This window comes from Neopsephotus bourkii, unplaced genomic scaffold (genome assembly GCF_033783945.1).
Source record: "Neopsephotus bourkii isolate Nb327-2 ecotype Australia unplaced genomic scaffold, CSIRO-AGI_Nbou_v1 NB_369, whole genome shotgun sequence".
Classification (NCBI taxonomy): domain Eukaryota; kingdom Metazoa; phylum Chordata; class Aves; order Psittaciformes; family Psittacidae; genus Neopsephotus; species Neopsephotus bourkii.
Genome location: NW_026900875.1, coordinates 1,772,284 through 1,793,850, shown reverse-complemented (window position 1 = coordinate 1,793,850; position 21,567 = coordinate 1,772,284). Strand labels below are relative to the sequence as shown.

At 44.0% G+C, this 21,567-nt stretch overlaps 1 protein-coding gene across 5 annotated transcripts in view; it reads right to left on the bottom strand.

Moving 5' to 3' along the window:
• Positions 1-21,567, bottom strand: part of LOC133209908 (lipoma-preferred partner homolog) — a 313,797-nt gene that overhangs the window by 254,988 nt on the left and 37,242 nt on the right. For 4 of the 5 annotated variants that reach the window (XM_061348850.1, XM_061348844.1, XM_061348846.1 and 1 more), the window contains exon 2: positions 12,983-13,082. The exons of the other annotated variant lie outside the window; for it this stretch is intronic. The gene's annotated coding sequence lies outside the window, so the exon portion shown is untranslated. The remainder of the gene's footprint in view (positions 1-12,982; positions 13,083-21,567) is intronic. 5 annotated transcript variants of the gene reach the window in all.

Below are 21,567 nucleotides of genomic sequence, written 5' to 3'. Positions count from 1 at the left end.
TAGGGAAAAAGACAATTTTATTACAGTATTCACTGGTTATTTCCTTTCAAGGTTTATTTTTTCCACATCTTACATAAAGCCCTCCAAAATCAGCTCAAGTTATTTGATTATTTTCATCACCCCACAGTTCTGCCCATGGGTGCACAGCTGAAAAACCATGCAAGACCAGTACTTGTGCAAAGGTAGTTAAAATATCCTCGTTCTGCACACGATGAACCTCCCAACACACACCACACAAATAAAAGGCACAGAGCGACGACAGTCCACAAGAACAGCAGAAATTCTTGCTGAATATTACCCTTAGCTTTGCACAGCAAAAAAGCATTTTGCACTGTACACAAAGGCTAAGACCAAAAATGTCTACCCAGAACTGCTCACTCATACCCACCCCACAAGGCACATGAGACCAATCTTTTTTAATGAAAAATCCCCTTTCTTTGATTTCCTGAGTCTCTCTGGAGGAATAACAGCACTTTGGCCTGGCAGGGTGTTTTAATGAGATGACAGAGGGAAGAAAGGTTCTCCAAGAAAGGAAATGTCAGTGCCATGCAGCCAGCATGATGCATACCTTGTATTTCAAACCAATATGAATGGAAAATTGTTACATCTCTCTTTTTAGAAGCCAAGAACCGCCCCTCTTCAGAGATTAACGTAAAAAATACTGCCCTATGTAGGCATCTAGACAATCTGGTATATGACAGAGAGATACATAATGAAGGAAGGAGTAAAGTGTGGTCTGAAACAATACCATATGCACATGGTTCTGCACCACCACCCACCAAAGCGTACATCTACTAACAGCTCAGCTTCTGCAGCCTGCAACTGACGAATACCTTTTCCACTGGTAACTTTTCTGCAATGATAACCTACTATAGAAGGAAAATCACTAGAGAAGGACACCCAATAGCTTCCAGCCAGAACACAACTCGCCTTCAGCAAGAACTTTGATTTTCACAGGCACACACTGAAGTTGTTCTTCACAACAAAGAACAGCCTGTCTGTTGCATAACTAACCTTAGGCTGTGTTAGATAAGCCATGCCTTCTCACAGATCAACTGACCTTAAATAATGTCCCCAGTATATTCAAAGCCAATAGGTTTCTCTTCTAGAGCTCAACTGACAGGTCTTCTCCTTCCAGCTATTTCTTCAGAAAGGCACACAAAGAAGGTTTCAAGAGAAATTGCATGCTTACTGTTCCAAGAGCAGCTTTCCAGGCCAGAAATGAGGCACAAGACCTCAGCTCCAGAGTCGCACCTCCCTTTGAAGGCTTCTTCAGCACTTTCTTGCAAAAGAGCTACGGAGAGGCTTTGCAGGACAGAATGGGGACTGAAGCAGACAACTGGAAAACCGAGTATACCTCAGGAAAGTTTGCTGCAGTTCTGCCATGAGTCAAGCCAGAAGGAAAACTGCCAGCCATGCCGACAAAGCTCTGCTTTGTATTCTGGAGGGGGCAAAACAAAGGTCTGGTGATGAGGAGCTCTTGTGTATCATGCAGGGGTCAGCAGCAAAGGCAAATTCCACCATGGCATTTCCGTTCTGTCGCCCAACCCATTGCCAAGAGTGGATACAGCAGGATCTTTCATAGCTTATCCAAAAATGCCATTTAATATAGCTTTGCAGCATCACCCTGCTGCCACATTCCACTCTAGAGGTGGGATATCCATCCTTGCACAGAGCTCAAGCAACAGGGCAGATGAGCTGTTTTGACATCATTTTGCCCCATTTTAGGAATGAGATGATGTTGGAGCTCTGCAGCAGCCCAGGAAGTGGAAATGCTCAGGAAGAGACAGAGTGACAGTAAGTCTCTGCACCACTCCTGGCAGATCATCTCACTGTCCATGCACATGTGTTTGTGGTCCCTGCTGGTGGGAGCAACATTTTAGAAGGAAAATGCTCTGCAAAGCAGGTCTGTATCCCTTTGGAAACACAAGTACCAAAACAAGTACCTCAGTGAATCTGAGGCAAAGGCACTAAAAGCCTGGCTATTTTCTGACACCATCTTAGCTATCACACAACCTTCACTTAAGCACCAATTTCCCTACTTAAAAATTAAGGGTAACAGGGCTTTCCATCTTCCTACACGTTGTTCCACCCATCCAACTGCTGCTTGATGAGAGTTTTGATACAAGGACATATGTAACACACACATCCAGCAACTCCCTGTCATCTTCCAATGGAGCACATTAGGGCAGAAGTCCTGCCACACCTCTTACAATTGGCCAAGCAAGGATTCATCAATAAGGCTCTGCCACACGAAAGAACCACGTTCTTTCATGTACAAGCCATCACCACCTCTCGCTACAACTGTAAGAGCCCAGACTTGTGAGGGTTGCTCATGCCAGAGGAGGCCCACAGCCACTGAGGAGCTTTCTAGTAAACCAAGCCCTGATTGCAAAGCAATGCGCTTGCAGAGCCGAGTTACTGGAATCTATTACTCCTGCATTAGTCAGCGTATATGAATACATCCTCTTGCTTCATTAAACTTTAATTGGACTACATGTGAATAAGTTTTGCTGGTTACTTAATCAAATGGAATCCAAGTACAAGGTGTTCACATAAAAAGCTAGAAAGCAACATCCTTTCTAGATTTCTTTTGGATTTTTTAAGCATACATTGTCAATTTTTTCAGGTCAGTTGACATTATGGGGTTGCTGCAAAGAACCATGAAGAGCAGCCACAAAGTGCAAATAAAGCACTTTGGAGGGAAAACAGACACAGATCATTAACCCTGCATTCCTCATTATTATCCAGACAAATATTAAATGCAAAATCCCACAGCAGCTGTTGCATTAGCTAGCTGATCGGTAGCGCTCAACACGATTGCTTTGCTGCTGTGTGTCATGCATGTTTGGGCTGGACTGTCTGGAGTTTTGTTAAGTGTCCTTAGATACTCTGAAACCACAGCAGATTTGAACCTATAAAAAAAAAAATCCCACTTGTAAACCTGGATTTCCTCAGTAATAGCCTTCTCTTGTACTGCAACACAGACACTTACTTGTTCACACACACTTTCCTTGAGCTTAGAGAAATTTTGCATGTACTTTCTTGCCTGCCTAGAACAGGACAACCATCTCCAGAACTCCTTCCTTAGTACAACCAGGAACTGTATGACTGGATTCTCAGCTTCCATAAAACCCCTACAGTTGGCTTGAAACAGCTTGAAACAACTTCTAGCAGTTTACACCAGCTGAAAAATCTACCCGTAGAGCAACTCCAATCTGCAAGAGGCACAGCTGGGAATGGGAGCTTGGTGCATAGCTGCGTGAGAAACAAAAAGCAGCTATGTTGGTCTGCACAGCACTGTTTGCTAAGTGAAACAAGCAAACAAAAGAAGAAATTAAAAAACTGCAGCAATTTAAAACCACAACAAAGAACTTAATGGACTGCTCCTGCACACTTGCTCAGAAATGCATATATTCTGTACAGTGATATGTTCTGACAGCCTGGGGCTCTGACACACTTTCTATGGCAATGTCCTAATATTAGAAAAATTTGGTCATAAGCTAAAAACGTAACAGAAATAGCATAGGATCATAAGTTACCAGTTGAGTCAGAACTCGATCTGCTACATGAATTTTATACAATTTTACTCTTTATCAAGAAAAAAAAGTCAACCACCCATCACACTGGGTTTGCTTCTGTCATCACTCATGAAGACAAATGAGCCTTTGCAGGGGCAAAAAAGTCACTCAAAATGGCAAAATTCATAGAATCACAGAATCATTTGGGTTTGAACAGATCTTAAGATCTCCTAGTTCCAACCCCCTGCAACGGGCAGGGATACCTTCCACTAGACCAGGTTGCTCAAAGCCCTGTTCAACCCGGCCTTGAACACTGCAAGGGATCCAGCATTTTTCACTTCCTTGGGCAGCCTGTTCCAGTGCCTCATCACCCTCACAGTACAGAACTTCTTCCTTACAGCTAACCTGAACTTCCCCTTTCTAACCCATTAGCCCTTGTCCTATTGCTACAGTCCCTGATGAAGAGTCCCTCTCTGGCATCGCTGTAGGCCCCCTGCAAATCAATCTGTAAGGAAAGAAAGGACACAGATCCCCTCACAGACCACAGCCGTTTGTGTAGTAAGCCTTTCACTAACATCACAGCCCCTCTGCCTCCGAGCTCTGGTGGAGTCCTCTATCAGCAGCCCAGGGCTGATGATGGGACAGTACCTGGTAGCACTGTGGCAGAATTCCCAAGAATCTGAGGTGTGCAATGCAATCTTCAGCATAAACACATTTCATTTGTAGTCTGCACTTGTAAATCATTTGTAAATAATTAACAGACAGCATAAGCATGTAACAGAACACAGTCGCAGGTGTTAGAAAAGGAAAACTGCTATAAATGGATATGTCATGGTAACAAGCCGCCTGTTCACCTGTTGGGTGCTGTAGAAATTAATTAAACAATTTGGTTTTCCTGAATTAACCCCTGACACACAGAACCTAACTAGAAAGCACAGCTGTATTCCTTCTCTGTTACTTACGACCATAAGTTTTCCTCTTTGCACACCTTGGGCATTGTTTACATGAAGTAACCACGAATTGCTGCCGATTCCTGCTTGCTGGGTAGAGCCCCAGGGCAATGCATGGGGCCCATGGAAGGGACATGGAAGTGAAAAGCCTTGTCCCAGCATCCTCCTGAGAGCTGGTGGACTCCCTGCCTGCAGCAGCAGAAAAGGATTTGTTAAGTATGAGCATATAAAGGTAGCAGAGAATGCAGAGGAGCAGAAATCCTCCTGGCAGGCATCACACTGCAAGGAAGTCAGTCCTGCGATCAGAGCTCACCATGCTCCTTGAAACACCAGAGATACTTGGCATCACAACATCTTAGCCACAAACATGCAGCTGCTTGAAGGACAACAGGCAGAAGCCTGCTAAAATGACGAGGAAAGAGAAAAGGATGAGTCCTCAGAGAAAAGTGGATGACTAAAAGGTAATTCAATCCAAAGCTGCGCACCAAGGAAAGCAAATTGTCAGCATCTTGCAATTGTTCACTGGATGCCCCTCAGAAAACATACAGATCCTGGCTCGTCTGCACCTCTGCCTGGAAACAAAATCCAAACCAGCCTTTTTCTGACAACCTCAAATTGCCTAAAGCTCATTTTTTGTTTTGGTTTTGAACACAGTAATACACAAGCAATGAATTCTTGGTTATATTTTTTCCTTTTTTTTTTTTTTTAAAGTACAGCTCCCATAAGCTTAAAAGTAAATGGGAGCACTTTGCTTCCTGGGGTATGTTACTGGAACATTTTTCTAGCACCTAATAAAACATTGTTTGGTTGATACTAACCACTAAAATATGCGTTTCAACTCATGTAATGCTCCCTGTGAAATTTGCCTTTTTGCTCCATGAAAAAAAGGGCACTGAAAGGAATCCTGCAGCCATAAGGATCTCACTTATTTCATGGAAGTATCATTTTAAAAGCCTCACAACATGATCAAAGCACTGTTGAGAACAGATGTTGCAGCCTTTACAAATTCCAGCATAAGTATTTTTATGACATTTATCACTGCTAAATTCTTTCAATCAATTTTTTTCCCATGCAAGAAGCATGCAGGCACTTTCCTCCTTGATGAAGATGTGTTCACACATGGCCTCGGCTCCAGCCACTGACCCTCTCCTCCCATCATGCCTCCCCATCCACCATGAACAAGAGCTGTATGGTTTCCCCAGCAGCTGCAGTGGCAGCCAGCCTCAAGCAGCACCGGTCCTGCAGAGCTGGACATGGTGCTCCCCACTTCACATGAATAATTCAGTGTAGGACCTCCTGTGTCATGTAGTAGTCAGACTCTGGCTCTCAGCTGACTGTTCAGACAGAACCTTTCCAGAAACCTCATTTTAGCTCTACTAGCTCATGCCTACTTTGACATGAGACTACATCCTCCAAAGTCCTCTATAAGGTTTCTTCTTCTTGACCAAGGCACACACCATCACCATGCCTCTAGATCACACCAACCCATTGCCATGGCAAGCCCTGAGCAATATCCCCCAACCCTACTTTGAGTGGGGGATTGCATAAGACACCTGCAAGGTCCTTTCTACCTGAACTGTTGGAGAATTATAGATCTCAGGTGGCAGCCACATGGAAATGCCCTCAATCACATCAACACCAAATAAAGCACCTTCTCTGGTCTCCCAGCTCCTCCTATGGATTTGAGAACCATCTGCCTGTGCAAAGGACCTAGAATGGTAGTTCCCTGGCAGGAGAAGACGCTCCTGACTACCTAGCTATATGGCCAGATGTAAGCAGAAGATGCTCAGGTAGCTAATGCATCGAATGCTACTAAAGCCAGACAAGCAATGCCATGAGGACCAGTACTGGGAATCTGCGAAGGAACCTGCTTGCTCTTGGAAGAGCAGTAACCAGTCCCCATTCCTGGAGGTAACCACAGAGGCAGAGAGCACGTATTTCAACTGCAATTCAAATCACAGCCATATTTCCACTGAGCAAAGTTCCTGGGAAGTTTAGCTCTCCACAGTCAGTTTCTGTGTGTTCATCTTCACGGGAGTATCACCAAGCTCTCTGGTTGACAAAGTATAAATACTGTGCAATACTAGGCAGTTTCATGAGTGAGCTGTGCATTAATGCAATAATCACAACTACCCAGGAATCTGAAACATACAGTTTATCTCTGAAGAATAATATAGGTTTTTTATCCCCCCAAAATGGGATCTGAAACAACCAGCTAATTTCAAATTGCATATATTCACAGAAGAGGGTGTTTGTGAGAAGGACCCCACAATCACATCACTTCTCTAATACGTGGCCAGTTTAGTTTCACCTGTTTCCATGCCTCCCTTCCCAATTCCTACAACCTGCTTGCACATCCTGTTTCACTATGAACACAAGCTTCACTTCTCCTCATGGGGTGAGCTTAGATAACAATCAAAATGGGAGCAAAACAACCAGACAAGTTTACCCCTCTTGCTCATTCAGGCTTGATCCCAAACAAGGTATTTTCAGGACTGAGCCAGCCCCTCACCATGGGTACTTGGTACCCATGTCGCAGAGCGACAGGTCCACCATGAGTCATCCATCAAGAAGATGGGAGAGTGACCTCTAAAAAAGCAGCACAAGGCAGAGAAGGTCTCCTAGAACAATGAAGGACAAGGAAAACATGTAAGAGGAGAGATTTCTGGTGATGTGGAGAAGAATAGGGATGCTGGAGGTGAGCACAGGTCTGAGGAACAACAAGAACAACTGAAGGTAACAATCTGAAGAACACAAGCAGAAGTGGAAGGGTTTGGAGGAGCAAACTCAGGTGGAGGTGAGGTCTCCAGCCTCCACCAGCAAAGGAATCACAAGCAGTCACAGCAACAGGTCATCCTCTCACCAAATGCTTGTGGCTTTTCCCGATGGACCTCTTAGTCTGAGGACTTCTTATGTTGTTTAAAACTCATTTACTTCTTCATTTACAAAGTACGACTTTGTATTTTAAAGGCACATTAAGAAACTGCCTTCAGAATGAAGTTTGCTGAAAAGTAATACACACACCTAAAATCTTGCCATGCTGGCAACAGGAACTTTCTGTGTGTGTGTGCACACATGCATGTATGTGCACAAGCAGGTGCACGTGCACAAACACACCTGCATTCACGTCTACACTACAACTTTTCTGGAAAATGACTGCTCCCCTAAGTGTCCCCAAAGGAAGAGCAGAAACAGAGTGTGCAGCACTATCACACAGTCACACCATGCTCTTCTTCTATAACCTCAGAAACAGCCAGCACCAACACAAAAGTCCTGCAGATCCCATCAGGCCCCTCTCCTTGTCTGTGGGCACATCATCCCCAAGGCACATAGAGCTGCATCACCTACTGGGCTGGAGCCACCACTGGGACACAAGGCTGGGCCACTCCTACCCTTGCACTGGTTGGGTGACACTGCCATTGCTTAGGAGGAGGACAGTGTCTTCAGAGCCTGTAACACAATGAGGGGATTTTAAAAGGGTGCTCAAGACAGCATCAGGACTTAGCAAAATTGCTCTGCTGAGTTATTACAGCCACAACCCTGCTCCAGACCTGAGATGTTTCATTATCTCATCTTCCCTCTCCAAGTGAATTTGCTGAGTGATTTTAAGAAACAGAAAAAGGCTGGGACCAATTTTCAGGCCTTCTGCTTTAGCCATTAAAACAAGACCAAAAAAAAAAAAGAAAAAGCTAAAACATTTCAGTCTTGTTTTTCTAAATAAAAATAATGTATAGTCCTAACTTGATAATAAATACGCTCAAAAGCTGTCCTTAAGTAAAAGCTTTTGATAACAAATTGCCTGCGCTAACTGCTATTTTACTGTTGAATTTTTTATTGTTGCTTAAGCACTGCAATTATGCTAATAAGCCTGAGAGGATGGTACACTAAAGCATTGAATGTGACAGATATAATACTCAATAAAATGTTAATCTTACCTGAAAATTGGAATCAAACAGCCTTATTAGTATTTATGAATATGGCATCTCCAACATGTTTCTTAAGAGGAATATATATATGCAATAGATATTTCGAAATATACCCTGCTATTTTTCATGCCTCCATACAGTTTAATTCAAGGTGGTGATTACCCCTGCTGCTAATTGCCATTCCCTTTTGGAATAAGAAAAAAGAACATCAGCATCTGGGCCATGCAAAACTCCTGCGTATTGGAGGGCTTTTCCCCTTGGCATCTCAAGGATAGCAGCTATCCATAGAGATGAGGACACCTCTCCCCACCCCATGGCAGGGCCACAAGGCTTGGAAGGGTGCAGCAGCACCAAGTGAAGGCACTGCTGTGCCACCCTCAGTCAGTCATCTTTTCTCTTTTTTACGTGCAAGCCAGGTACAACCAGCATAGACTTAAGTTATTTACAGGTGCTGGAGAAATGGCTTTTAGACTTTAAGATGGGACCAAACACTAATTTATTTTATTTTGAAAGTTTTTGGCTGATGCTAACAAATAACCAGACCCATCTGTTTCACTGCAAGTTACAGCACTGCAGGGTTGGATTCGGAGCCGCTGGGCTGTTGCAGTGGCTCAGTCACTGAGGTGCTGCACGACTTCCCACAAGTCGCATTGCATTTTGCACTGTTATTTCCCTGCCTAGTCCCAGTCTGCTTTCTCAATTGATTTTTTTTTTATTATTATTTATTTTATTTTTTTATTTTTTTTCAGGAAACAAGTTGCCTTTCACCACATTTAGGTTTTGGGGATTTTTTTGCCAAACCTATGGGTCTCAGACCTAACCTCAGGGCTCCACTGCTACGCACCTTCCTGTGGGTGAAGCAAGTGGTCTTCAACACCTTTACTTTCTTATCTATGACAGAAGGAAAAAAACCCCCCAAAACTCCGAAGAGCCACATGCTCGTGACAAACTATATTTACATCCATGACCAGGCACTGCATAAAGACCATTTCTACACAAGATGTGTTTTTCTACACATTTTTACTGATTTGTAGAAATTCTACAATTCTACCAATTGTATAATTACTACACAAGACTGATGTGGTTTTCAAACATTGTAGATTAATGCTTAAAGAGCAGCTATTGGCACTCAGCTTCACTCCTCATGCTGCCCTCACCCACAGAAGTCAATTCTGCTGACAGGATAGCAGAAACATCGATAATCAGCATTATACTTTGACAGACAAGGAAGATTCTTGCCACACTGGATGCTGCAAGCTTCCTTGGTGGCAAACATTAGATGGGAGACATCTAGGAAGTGTTCCAGTGAATAATCACAGCACGGAAAACTGAGCCATAAATGTGGGATTCCCAAAGCACCTAAAGATCACAACAAGGAACCCAAGGGCACTGCTCATAATGAACCAGGATGCAGTAGGACTTTCTTAAGTAATGTGTCCCAATGCATGATGGCTTACTCTCAGAGTGCAAGGATGGAAACAGGACTTCTTTGCAGGACACAAAGAATACTGCCAATTGGCTGAGCTTGCACCTCAGAGAGCCAGCAGATGCACCAGGGACTCCAAGCTAGTTCCAGCACAAGATGCCAGATGCCAAATCTTCAGGCGCATCCAGCAAGGCAACCACTCTCGTGAAGGTGGCAGGACTCATTTCTGCCATGTTAAGTGATTCTTGTCATTATTTTCAATCCTGCAGGGAAATCTAAATTGACCTTTGGCATATGGTTTTCTTTTGCTAAACAGCAATGCTTGAATGTTTATACTGACAAGTTATTTATGGGTACTCTTTGGAAATAATCTTACCCTGACCAGTCCAAAAGGTCAGAATCATAAAAAATAACAACAACAGTAAAAAAAAGCACAAGGCTGGAAAACCATCACTGCCATTGGCACTATACCTCAACTTATTAACCGTCCTTGCAACAAGGTGAACTGCAAGGTTTTGGATTGATTTGATTGATTGAGATAAAAAGATCGGGGGCACACAGTAAATTGTAACTTTCCATGAACATATTCTGCTTTCAAGATTTGAGCAGATACTTGCAGGAAAGAAAACCACACATAAACATGTACAAAAGTGACTTCAAAAAAGGCATCCCCTTACTTCCCTCTTGACACCATCTGCATTTCCTAAAGCTATTTGGAAGTTTCTTCCATGTTCTTGTACCCCTGAGACACAATCGTTTATCTCTGCTAAATAGAAGATGATAATGAACACGAAGACACCAGCATAACTCCAGGGGAGACACCAATATTTGCTGACATTAAGGATGAAAGGTAAATATTAGAGAAACCAAATGAATCTCAAAGTCCAACAGGAGGCTGAAGAACTTCCCATTGAATTGCAGGTGTCTCACTATCCTTCTTAATTGGACCACAGAAGATGAAGCATCTGAACCCTGTTCCTCGCATGATGACGGCTCAGAGGCTGCCTGAGCCCAAGATAGGTTTGTCATCTGCAGCTCCCAGGAGAGTGAGGGAGGAGCAAGGGAAATAAATGAGCAGACATCTTCAGGACATAATTTCAAGACCCATCTGGTGAGACAGCATTTTTGAACACAGAAAAAGCCTGCTGTGTTTGCTGTCAAGACAGGACAAAGAAACACAATGGAGAGCAGGAACAGAAAAAAAAAAAGATAAAAAAAAAAAAAAAGAAAAACAGAACTTCTATTTTACTGGCCCCTGGAAACAGAGAGGAAAAATAATCATTTGCTTTCTTTCTGTGTTCCATGTTATCTGTATTTTAGTCACAATACCTCTATCAGCACTATGTTCTCATGTCATAATAAAGTAGGTGGGGTTACCCACCTGAGAGTAAGAATAAAGCCCTTACATGAATCACAGAAAAGACAAAACTCCCAGGAACTTGTTACAAAGGATCCAGAATTGATAGAACCTCCCGTTTCTATCACAAGTTTACATTGCTGTGGTGGGCTGACCCTGGCTAAACACCAGGGGCTCACCAAAGCTGTTCTATCACTCCACTCCTCAGCTAGAGAGGTGAGAGAAAATATAACAAAAGGCTCATAGGTTGAGATAAGGCCAGGGAGAGATCACTCGGCAATTACTGTCATGGGCAAAAGACTCAACTTGGGAAAATTAGTTTATTACCAGTCAAATCAGAGTAGGATAATGAGAAATAAAACCAAATCTGAAAAACACCTTCCATCCATCTATCCTTCCCTTCTTCCAAGGTTTAGCTTTACACCTGATCTTCTCTACCTCCTCCCCATCAGAAGCACAGGACAGGGAATGATGGTTGCAGTCAGTTCATCACACATTGTCACTGCCACTCCTTCCTCCTCAGGGTTGGACTCCTCACACTCTTCCCCTGCTCAGAGGGGGACCTCTTCCATGGCAGACAGCTCTTTACAAGCTTCTTCAGTGTGAGTCCTTCCCATGGCCTGTAGCTCTTTACAACCTCCTCCAGTGTGGGCTCCTCTCTCAATGGGGCCACAGGTCCTGCCAGAACCCTCGACCAGCACAGGTTTCCCACAGGGTCACAGCCTCCTTCAGGCATCCCCCTGCGCTATCTTGGGGTCCTCCATCAGCTACAGGTGGATATCTGATGCACTGTGGACCTTCATGGGCTGCAGAGGCACAGCCTGCTTCAGCATGGGCTGCAGAGGAACCTCTGCTCTGGCACCTAGAGTACATCTCTTCCTCCTTCTTCCCTCACCTTGGTTTCTCTCATCCCTCCAGTTGTAATTACTCCCACACTGTAACTTTTTCCCCCTTCTTAAAGATATTATCCCAGAAGCACTACCACCATCACTGATGGGCTCAGTCTTGGCCAGCAGCAGGGCCATCTTGGAGCCAGCTGACATTGGAACCATCAGGCACAGAAGAAACTTCTAGCAGCTTCTCACACAGGCTGTGAGGAGAGGCTCTGTAACACCCCTGCTACCAAAACCTTGCCATGTAAACCCAATACAGTTACATGCCAGCAGCTGTAAATTAACCTCCTTTTCTATGAGCTTACACTTCCCTCCAGAGAACATCACCTTTCAGTTAACAAAGACACTAAACCCAACGTTTCATTGCTCGTGCATCAGGCCATCATCAAACCAGGCAGCTCCTTCTGCACAGTGAGCTTTACCTTTTACCTTATCAGTTTCGAATAAGGTTGAGATAAGAATTTCACATGCTCCCATTTCTAACCATTGATGAGTTAAGGAGGACTCTCCAGAAGTCATCAAGTCCATTTCTTTGCCACACTGAAGGATTGGCTCTCCTAAAAGCATGTCAGCTGGAGTTTTTCCATCTTGCTCACAAACCTTTCCAGTGACTGAAACTGCCTAAGATCTTCAAGGAATCAACTATTTTTAATAATGCTCAGCTATTTTTAATGCAGAACATAATTTCCTAATGTCTCTTCTAAGTTTTTCTTCCTCAAACTTGAGCTCATAATTTGTCTTATTTAGAGTGGGCAGATTTACAGTTTATTCCCTCTCTCCATGACAAGCTGACTATATCCAAAATTTACAAGCTGAGGCATCAGTGTGGTTTCCTCTCTCTTTGCCATGCTGCTTCTGCTCAAAGCACGTTCTTAATCTTGTGTCTCTGCATGTGTATTTTTTTCTTACCCTGAGAGAACAGGCAGCTAGGATATCACAAGGCTGTTTCACGAGAAGATGTTCACATCCAAAGGCTGATGCATTCAGGCACACCCAGTAATAAAGTACTCTGAAATAAGAAGAAGATTTGTCTTTAGGATGGTAAGCAGAGGATCCAGCAGTAAAGAAACCCCAACAACACTGAGTGCAATTTCTTCCACACCATTATTTAACATTTAAACAGATCTTCAAAAGTAACACCAGTGACTATAAGACACATTATGTACCACCACTCAAACTTGGCCACAATTTCTTTGACAACCACCATAAGGGTTTGATAAATCTGTGTTTTATGAATCAAAGCGCTCACTAACTTCAAAGAATGTTCTACCAAGGTATAAGCAATACCCAGCACATATCAAAATCAGATGTCCCTAGTTCCAAAGCTTATTGACTGAGACAGAGGACAAATCTTAATGTTGCTACTGATGACTTCAGTTACAGTGTCACTGAAACCAACAGAGGCAAGACTTCTAGTCTACTGTTAAATTTGTGTGTGTGTAATTATGGGATAGACCCAGAGGAAAAATGTCAGGTCTGATGAAAGACTGAGGAACCTTTGGGTTCACAACATAGGCCTTACCTCCTGATCTTCAGGATGTTTTTATCTATCAAAATCTTTCTCCTAAAACCAAGGGCATCACCAAGGGTTTGGTGATAGTGGGGAAAGAATAAAGAAAGGATTTACACGAACAGTGTTTGGAAACACAGACAAGAGCTCTGAACAACAAACATACCCAAATTTCATGAGAGAGAACAAGCACCAAGGGAGAAGAGCAGTAACACATTTGCTATCCTACTTTTGGAGGCTCTCAGAAAAACAGAACTAGATGGTAACAGGCATTTTGCCACAACAGCATCTTTTACCAGTGGATCACCTTTTGCATCACCATATCCTCTAAATTCCTGTCTCTCCTTGGCAGGGGCTGCTGCTAGCCCCAAAACATCAAGTGGCTTTGTTACAAATATGCCTTTTCCAAGAACTGAAGCCAAGAAACACTCAACTTGCCACCTGCTATGAAAACAGGATGCGTGTTGCACATCTAAGGCTATGCCAGTGCAACAACTTAGGGTCTTCTCTCTTGTATGCATTATCCAACTATCTCTTTTGCTACTTTTTTTTTAACTTTGTAATCCTCAGCTGCCCTGGACTCTTGCTTTTCTTGGTCTTTCCCACTTTTACCAATGCTAACACAGCCAGCCCAACTGCTGTCAGCACAGGAAGGTGACATGCTCCTATTTAGAACAGATTTGATAACAGAAGTGCTGTTTCAAGGCTAACGAGGAATACCAATAATGTCTCTACAGCAGCACACAATAGCTGAGGAGACTGAGCAATAAATGCCTATTGCTGAAGATGAAGAACTTAGATGGCTAACTAATAAAACAGTTCAAATGCATGCCCATCTTGGAGAGTGAAAGTAGCTCCAAGGACTTCTGCAAGATTATCTGCAGCATCAGACATGCTACCTCCTAAAATACTGGAGAGATAAGGATATTTAGCAAGGGATAGAGATACAAGGAGCGTTCCACCAAGAAAACACACCCGTTTTTCTATCTGAATTAAGACAGCTGTTGAAAACCATGGAGTAGCATTGAATGGCAGCCCAGAATAGGGAGCCAAGACAACTACCACATGCAATTGAAACTGCCAAGGGATTAAGTTAGGTCAAATGTAATTACACAAACTGGAACCTGGCCAGAGTACTGGTTGGTTTACGAAAATTAAAAGAGGTGTTCAAAAGTTTCAGAGATGGAGTCCTCCTCCTGTTAATTATTTGGTGAGTCAGTCACTGAAGTCTCAGCATTCTGGGAGGCTGTCTGAAAAAGCGGAAAAAATGAGGCATAAACTTGAAAGGCATTAGAAGCGATTAGCAAAAGCCTTTGTTCTCCATGGCAATCCTCACTGCACTAGTGCGTGAAAGCCTTTCATGTTCATGCTGAAAAATGGCCTTAGCTCCTTTGATACTTCTGGGAGGAAGCATTTAAATTTACAAATATCCCACTGTCAGAAGTTACAGCCAACAGTCGAAGAACTTGTACATCTCCCAGCCAGGTTGTACCTAGCTCTAAACCCAGCTCTCAAGCAGGCAGAGCTCCTGCTAAAGGGAGGCCTGCAAACAAGGACACATGGAAGCTCACTGAGAAATAGAGAGGTGTCTACTTGATGCTAGTTTATAAAGCCAGGTCATGCGGAAAAGGAGCTTGCAACCGTATGGGTCCACGTCCTCCTCAGCTTCATTCGGTTTTCAGAAGATGGGGAGCGTGAAAGTCAGGCAATGGTAAGGAGACCAGAAAGGATGCTTCATGGTCTGGTAGCTGTGTGTCACTCTGATTAAAGATTAGGTCCTGCTCATGCTTCTGCCATAAACCTCCTGAGCAATAAGAGGAAAGTCACATATATCAAATTTTTCCAATATATTTATTGCTGTGCCTTTTCTGGCTAACTAAAAATACAGAAAGACCATGTCCAGAAGAGAAAAGAACTAGCTGTAATGAACTGAGGTTCTCTGTTCAATATCTAATTGCAACTTGTACTATAACCATGTATAGCACTACAAAACACAAACTGTTAAGAAGAAATAGGCCTTGTAAGTCTCAGTTTTGACACCTGAAAGTAGTAGATGCCTTTGCTACATCTGCATCTGAAAATCATCATTACAGGTGCACTCATTACCATCCTTTAAGCAGTTGGATGCAACAATAAAAGCAGTACTGAACTGGAGATTAACCGTTTTGGGTACCTTCTTCAGCCAGATGTTCAGATGATGGTTTTAATGCACATTAAGCAAACCAATTTTTGACTGATGTGGAAAAAAAAATACACCAAAAAAACCCAACCAAATGAAACAAAAAAAAAACAACTAAACAAACAAAAAACAACAACAACAAAAACTACAACAGAAACCCACCAGGCACACTGCATGATGTGGTTTCCTCTCAAGGCAACAGCAGGTGAACACACACTGAAGCCTCTGCCATACTGATTTCATGCACTTTTTTTTTCTTTTTCAGAAAACAAGCCAGGGAATGGCAGAGATTTCACAGCACAGATTGGTGCAAGTTGTGCTAATGGCCGAAGCGTAGATGCAAGCAGCAGCTTGCTTTTCTTCATGTGGAACAGTCAACGGGGACAAGTTCTGGTGGGACAACTGCTACCATGGCACACCTTGCCCCAGCCCAGCAACATCTCCCTCAGTGGCTCTGTAATGAACGGGCAAGAACTAAGAGCACAGGAGAAAGCCTGTTCTGTCATTCAGTGGTGTGCAAAAACCAGGGGCAAGCAACTATAGAAAAAGGTTGTGTTCTCTGCTGACGAGACACAACCTATTGGTCTTCCAAAATGTAGTCAAATGTTCTTCCAGACAGCAAAACCACAAACGTCCTAAGCCCTTCATCCCTGGCACTCCTCTGACATGGCAAGTCACTTCCTTGGAGTCCTCAGGCACCACAGAGACAGCAAGGGCAAAGACTTCTTTTATGAACAGAAGCAAAGTGGTACTGCAGTTCTTCCCATTCTTTCTAAACACCTTTTAACCAAGCCTCCTCTGAAGCAGGTCCACTGCTTTAACTGGAAAGACCTGCAAAAAGAGGTTTTGACGGAAGCAGAGACCTAGCATGGGAAAACAGAGCCAAAACAGTACAAGTCAGAGAACACCGTAAGCAGCAGTATTATAATGTTTTTTGAGTTTAAAATATTCAGCAAGGTCAACACACTTATCTCCAGGCCTGTAAATGACTCATCAACAGCATCATGCCAAAGGCAGCCACCTCACCCGTGCTGGGTCTCTCCAGCAGAGCCACCAGCACTCCCAGCCCCAAGCACCCTAATTAGCAAAAGGTAGAGAGGGTGCTTAACAGCAATGTCAATGCCCTGAACAGTGGCATTAGGATGAAAAGCTGTGCAGTGCATCACCATGGCCAGAAGCACTCTCCTGGCTCCTCAATGCACACCATCACTGTACCTCATACGAGCACTCTTGCAAGGAGAAAGGTACAGGGCTGATGCTATGGAGGCCACATGGAATACATTTTTCAGCATGCCCACCCACACCAGGTCAACCCAGCAGAGGCTGGGGAGAGCAGGGCAGCCTAAAGGGTTTCATGCCAAAGAGGGACCCACTGCTGAGAAAAAAAAGGCAGTCAAGGTAGCCAGACTGTACAGGGGGAGGTCTCCCTGCACTGGCAGCAGTGGTTAACTGTTACTAATAATGGCCTGTAGTGCTTGAAACAGAGCACAAGGAAATGGCATGGAAAGGACTAAAGCCAAGCAATAATAAGAGGGAGGCAGGACTGTTGCTCAAGTAAGAAGGTTTTTTCACCTAGGCTACTTCTTAGGACAAAAAAAAAGAAAGTTTCCATATGCAGGCAGGGACATCCTGTTCACTGTATTAAACTAAAGGGATGACTCAAGAGGGAACAGCTTTCGGTAGGTGGGGGGGGGAAATCAGTTTCAGGTTGCTACGGACCACTGGGCTGTCTCCTGTAAACTAAATTGGATTCAGTCCTATGAACCTGAACGCTAAACATTTCCTGAAATACAACACACACACTCTCCAAATAAATGAATACTATAAAATACTGACTTGTGTCATCTCCCACGTTTTTTGCTGATCTAAGGACATGCTCAAACCTGCTAATTATTGCAAAATACAGGACTAGAGTTTTGGCCCAGCAGTGGCATTCTGTCAGCCCAACACTGACTACTGCCTTACAGGGAAAAGATATTTAATGGCAGGGTGGCATTTGGCAAAAGGAACCAGAGCAGTGCCCAGATTCACTTCGCTCTGGGACCTTTCATGTGCTCTAGGCTTGCTGCAGGATCTAAAAAATTGTTCTGCTGATCCAGGCTCAGCTAGCAAGGGCCAAAGAAAGCTAGCAAGGGCTTAGGGATTTCAAGCATATCCTGTCCTAGCTTTGTCAAGCATCTTGTAGATAGTCCTTCGCCGTGAGGGTGATGAGGCACTGTCACAGGTTGCCCAGAGAAGCTGTGACTGCCCTGTCCCTAGCAGTGTTCAAGGCCAGGTTGGACAGAGCTTTGAGCAACCTGGTCTAGTGGAAGGTGTCCCTGCCCTTGGCAGGGGGGTTGAAGCTGGATGATCGTGAAGGTCCCTTCCAACCCAAACCATTCTGTGATTCTATGATAATGGATGCAGGCAGCGTAACCTGTCTGGTCCTTGAATAGTCTGAATAGAAACAACATCCTCCACCTGAGCAGCTGACCTGTGGTCACAGCAGCCAAGTAGGAACCTTATATAGGCACTGGGGACAACACAGTGGCCATGGTTCAACAGCTGTCCTCTCCCCCTACCTCACACTGGAATAATTTCTAACAGGTTTTAAGCAGCATCTCCACTTCCTGCAGCAAGTAAAGATGTATGAGCACAGGGCTGCATCACTTTCACACCTGTGGGTTGTTCTCCTCCAGCACACCCTTCATCAGTAGCCCTCAGCAAACTAGAAATCCCCCAGTCTTCAGACTCCCCAGAGTGAGAAGGTAGGGAGCAATGGCAGCCTTGGGAGCCTCACCACCTCTCTGTGCTGGGCACGTTAATCCCTGTAGTCCTCAGGAGCCAGGGGAACTGGGATTTTAGGAGAGACATTTAAGAAAGCAGAACTACCATTTGGGAAAGATCACAGCCACTGGCCAGGAGCTGCATCAGGCTTTTCACAGGTTGGAAATAAGAAAACGAAATCAAGGCTGGGAGAAGCTGATCCCCCATGCAATGCGGAAATCAGGCAAGGGATGACTGTGCTCCATGTGTGCCAGCACTCTCTGTGGCACGGCCTCTGGCGTGATGCTGGGCTGGAGCTGCACAGTTAGTTATGTTCCTATCATCACATTTAGCTCAGCACCAGCCATGCAGCATCCTTCTGCACCATGGGTAAACCCGGGTGACAGATATCAACCCATCATGGCAGCCTACTGAGAAAACAAAGGGTAAGAGATGCATGCTGAACTCCAAACCTCTGGAGAAGAGATGAGGCATCTGATTCTATACCATTCTCCAATAGCTGTTACGCAATCAAATAAATCCATCCAGATCAATCTCTCCATGAAGATAACAGGAAACATTACCATCCCACAATCATATAAGTCTTAATTTTATGGAGCAGTTGATGTTTTTCCAATGAAATGTACCATTAAAATGTAAGATTTTATTAGCAGAATCAATGATGTGCGCAGAGACAGTCCCTCATGGCTTTAAAAAAAAATCTATGAATAATTATAAAACTGATAGCAATAGAGAACATTGTGCAATTATTACAGCTGTTTTACAGGATTCTCTACTAATGATGGCCCCTACTTCTGGTAAGGCACCTTAAGGCAGTACCACAAAAAAGAAAACAAGGAAAAAACCAACAGAAGCACAGCATTCCCCTGCACTTAGAGGGTGCAAACATGACACCTGTTTTGTGTTTATTGAATTATCTTCCCCTCCACCCCAAGCAATAATTCTGGAAACAGAAACACCACAACATTTACAAAAATATTTACCAGTCACCTGTCTCTTTCTCCTTGTCTGCCAGTTAAGAGTGTTTTGTTGCAATCAGGAGAGATTTACTGCCATTCAAACCTAGCAGAAATGGAAGCAAGAGAGAAAGGCTGTGACCTTTCACCACCCATAAAATTCATGATGGCCCTTAACCATGCGCACAGATCAGGTATATGCAGCATCCAAAAACCCTCTGGAAGTAATACATGCACCAGAGACAGGAGTGTTGTCCTGAGACTCATTTCTTCCACAAGGCTCACTGGTTTCCAATGATAAGCAGTCACAACACCCAACTTTCAGCCAGGGCTTTGTGGCCAGCCAAGTGTGGCTGCCCTCCAGCATTCCATCTAGCACTAGCTATGGAGCTGGGGCGGTTGGGATGCTTTCAGTAACCCAACTGCAAGACCAGTACCCCAAGCACTCACTATCCTCACCTCCCACAGGATGTTATGAGCATACATAATCCTCCCATTTACCAGTATCCTGCTCTCAACTGGCAGCCATCCCCCACATCAATGCCATCATAAAAAGCTCAGTCAAAACATCAAGGAATCCTAAATCCAATGCTTCCCAATCCCACTGTCCAACTCCTCAGGGAGTTCTGGCTAATGTGCCAGAACCATTAAGTCTTATTTATTGCAAAGCGTTAAAAGAACTCACACAAACTGGTGCCAAAAAATCCAACACCTGCCAGTTCTATCCCAAATATTTTGCCTAGCATCAATACCTATCTATTCACAAGATTATAAGGTCCACTCACAGGGAAAAATGCCTACTCCACCTAGCTTTAAACAACCTCTGGATGTGTGTGGGGATGGATGATGGAGAGTAACAAGAATACTCAACAGATGTTTTCATTAGCATAGATTTGCCATTCATTTCTCTCTTTTCTACCATCAAACTCCTCTATTATCCTCAATGGATAATTTACAGTGCTGCTTGTAAAGTACAGTCTCAAAGAACAGAGACAGCACACACTTGATAATGCAGAAGTTCAAAGAGCTGAGCCACGCATGACCTGTAAGCATATTGCTGCTATTTCCTCACATGTTTAAAAGGGCTTTGCCTTCATGCAGTGCTGGAACTTGTCATCATGAAACAACCTCCTATTACAACATGGCCCAGAGGAGCTACTATTTCAGGTCCTAATAACGTACTTGGTTTTACAGGAAAGCAAGACAGCAAGTAACACGGAACAACCCAGCTGTCAAGTAGAGAAACAGATGGGATCCTCACAAAGCTACACAGATTGCTTTAGTCAAGTGCTGTCACAGCCTATCCTTGAGATGGGAAGGCACGGTGCAGGAGGTAGATGAAAGGAGCTTGTGAAATTAAGTAGCATCATCACCTCCAGAAGGCCTGTGAAGAGACAATAGAGAACTGCTTTCCAGGCACTCTGATCCCAGGGCAATAAAACATGACTCAAAGTTGTTAGGTTGGTTTTCTCCCTATTTGCCTTTTGGCTGAGTGACAATTGTCCAAAATCTCCCACCTGTTTGGCCCCCACAAAACACAGAGACCATCATGGAAAGATGCACCAGGAAGCACAGGTCACATCTGTGGTCTAAAGCTCTCAATTCAGGAGTGAGTGCAAACAATGGGAGGTGCCCCTGTTAGCACAGCCATGCTGGCAGGCAGGACGCCCATGTGTGAGCAGCACCGTGGCTTCCAGTCCACAATTCGGCTTCCAAACAATCTAGGAACCCACAACACCTGCCATGGTGGTTCAGCTCCTATGTCACTGAAGGAGATGCCTTTTCACACCATGAGTCAGTGGCAAACCAGGAGATGTGGTGGACTGGTTTGACCTTCCTCATTCAAACTCTCTAATAAAGGATGCTAAACCAAAGCTAACAAGTCAGTGCTTCGGAAACCCCGGCACACCTGGAGATATCAGGGCCCATACCTAACAAATACAAGTCCTATACACTGTACCTACAGTTAGAGCAGCTCTGAGCACGGCCAGCCATTCATGCCCATAGTTATTTAAACAACGAAGGCTGAAGCCAGATTATGAATGAAGAACCAGGACTGATTCCCTTATCTACCCTCCACCTC